Genomic DNA, 2,971 nt, shown 5'->3' with positions numbered 1-2,971 from the left:
GGCTGCCCATTCCACTTTGGAACAGCTCTTATCAGGAAGTTTTTCCTGACCTAAGCTCTCCTGGAAGAGTTCAAGGGTGAGAATGAGGAAAAATGTGTATGTCACCAGTTTTATTGTAGGCACAACTACAACCATTTTACAATTTTTTCTATAGTGGAACTTCAGTTTTTTCCTGGTTTATCTCAGAACACTCAGCCCTGCCAGTTCAGTCACAGCAACAAGCAGCAGTGGTGCTGGACCTGGAATCAGGAAGATTTGAGTTCAAATCAAGCCTCATATACTTACTAGCTGGGTGATCCTGGGGAAGTCACTTAACCTCTGCCTACTTCAGTTTCCTAATCAGTAAAATAGGGATACCTACTTCCCAGAGTGATTGTGAGAATCAAAAGAAGTAAAAAGTGCTTAGCACAGTGCTTGGCATATAGTAGGTGCTTAATAAATGCTTATTTTTTAAAAATAGTAGCAGGAGCTATGCATGAGGCAGCCCCTTTCTCTCATTTCCTCTCAAATATCCTAACATCATCACCTCCCTTGAGATCTCTCCACTGCTTCCAAGTCCCTTAGGAATAGGGAAGGGCTAAATCCTCCCATACTAATTAAATAAGCACTGGACAGTGGTCTCTAACACCCTACTATATCTGCTAGGTGGCACAGTGAATAGAGAATCTGAAAGACCTGCATTCAGATCTTGCCTCAGATACCAACTAGCTATATGATTCTAAACAAGTCATCTATCCTCTGTCTGCCTCAGTTTCCTCATCTGTAAGATGAAGATAATAATGTTACCTACCTCCCAGGGTAGTTATAAGGATTAAATACTGAGACATCTAGGTGATGCATTAGATAAACATTTCCCAGCTGAGTGACCCTGGGCAAGTCATTTATCCTCTGTTTGCTTCAGTTTCCTTAACTGCAAAATGAAGATAATGACAGTGCTTACCTCTCAGGTTTATTGTGAGGATCAAATGAGATAAAATTCATAAATATGCACAGTGCCTGGCACATCATAGGTACTTTAAAAAACTCTTGTTCCGTCTGTCCTTGAATTTTTCAAGGAATTTTGTAAAATTTTCACGTGTGCTTGGAAAATACCTTATTGGAGGAAAACCATTAAAACTGCATTTTGCTTTACCAAATCAAATGCTTTCTTACAGTCAACAAAGACTAACCACAGCGGTATCTTATATTCTCTGCCCCTTTCAGTCAATTGCAGGACTCTTTGACAGAATCTTACAGTTGGAAGGGACCACAACAAGGGTCTAGTCAAACTCATATGTTTTATTTCTCAGAAAGAGCAAATGTTTGCTGTTTCTGGGCTTTTTGAGTCTCCTTAGTGCAGCAAACAATTTTGCATCATTTCAATTTCCTTTGAAAACAGTGATAGCCCATGATTTCATGCATTTCCCATTTTCCATATCAATAGCTTATTTAAATGGATCAGTTTGGAATTGTTTTGATTACCATGCTGTCTTCTCATTTTTATTCTTTCTTCTCATTTGGGATTGGTTTCTGTCCTTCCTCTAAAAAACTATTTGGTCTTACTGAACAAAGACTCAGAAATGACTCACATTGGTCAAGTCTGTATATAATATAATATGATATGATATGATATGATATGATATGATGTGATATGATATATTATGATATGATATATAATACAACATGTAATACATACCACATATAATGTATATTATATTATAAAATTTAATATATAATATAATGTTATATAATATTATATTATAAAATATAATATAAAATATAATATAAAGTCTGTCTGTTAGTATAGTTGTAATATATTGAAAAGGGGCAGCTAGGTGGCAGAGTGGACAGAGCACTGGGCCTGGAGTCAGGAAGACCTGAGTTCAAATCTGACTTTAGTCACTAGTTGTGTGACCTTGGACAAGAATCCTGTTTGTCTCAGTTTCTTCATCTGTAAAATGAGCTGGAGAAGGAAATGGCAAGCCACCGTAATATCTTTGCTCAGATCACTCTCTGATAGTAAGTGTCTGAGACTGGACCTGAACTCAGGTCTTCCTGACTCCAGGCACTGTCACCTAACTTTGCTATCCTCTACTTTGAGAGGTTGCTATATTTTGGCTCTTATTATACTTTCTCAGTAGGCAGTTAGGAAGATAAAGTGCCAGGCCTAGAGTCAAGAAGACCTGAGTTCAGATCCAACCTTAGGCATTAGTCGTATGACCCTGAGCAAGTCACTTAACCCTATTTGCCTCAGTTTCCTCATCTCTCAAATGAGCTGGAGAAGGAAATGACAAACCACTCCAGTTATCTTTGCCAAGAAAACCCCAAATGGGGTCACAAAGAGTCGGACGCAACTGAACAACAACAACAATACCTTCTCGGTAAATATCCCTTTGCAGAAGTTAGTTGGTGTTAGTTGGTTAAATAGGGAGGCAGAAGAGCTGGGAGGTCACAAACAATAGTATTAGACAGCGTCCCCTCCAGCTCCTCAGATTTACCACTAGAACCCTGCAAGGAGATGTGTAGCCCGTCATGTTTTAGGGATCTGATGTGCCAGTTCATATGAGACTGGGAGCCGACGAGGCAGCTGCAACCTCGAAGGGTTGTTGTAAGGATCAAATGAGATCATATTTGTAAAGTCTGGTGCATCATAGGCACTCTACAAATGCTTGTTCCCTGTCCTTCGCCCCATGCACTGCAAAAGTCTTAAGAACTCTGCTCAATGCAATGACCGGCCTTAACTGCAAAGGATCCAGGATGAGGCATCCTTCATCAGTTAAGTCAAAGACTAGACTAGAATAGTTTTTCTGACTCCAACACTGGACCTCTCTCCAAGAGCACAGTGATAGAGCCCTGGAGTCAAGAGGACCTGAGTTCAAATCTGATCTCACTTAATAGCTGTGTGACCCTGGGCACGGCAATTACCCCACAATTGAAAGAAAGAAAGAAAGAAAGAAAGAAAGAGAGAGAGAGAGAGAGAGAAAGAGAGAGA

The sequence above is a fragment of the Vombatus ursinus genome, unplaced genomic scaffold, assembly GCF_900497805.2.
Source record: "Vombatus ursinus unplaced genomic scaffold, bare-nosed wombat genome assembly UNPS02014797.1, whole genome shotgun sequence".
In the NCBI taxonomy this organism is placed as follows: Eukaryota; Metazoa; Chordata; class Mammalia; order Diprotodontia; family Vombatidae; genus Vombatus; species Vombatus ursinus.
Note: the sequence above shows the minus strand (reverse complement) of the source record.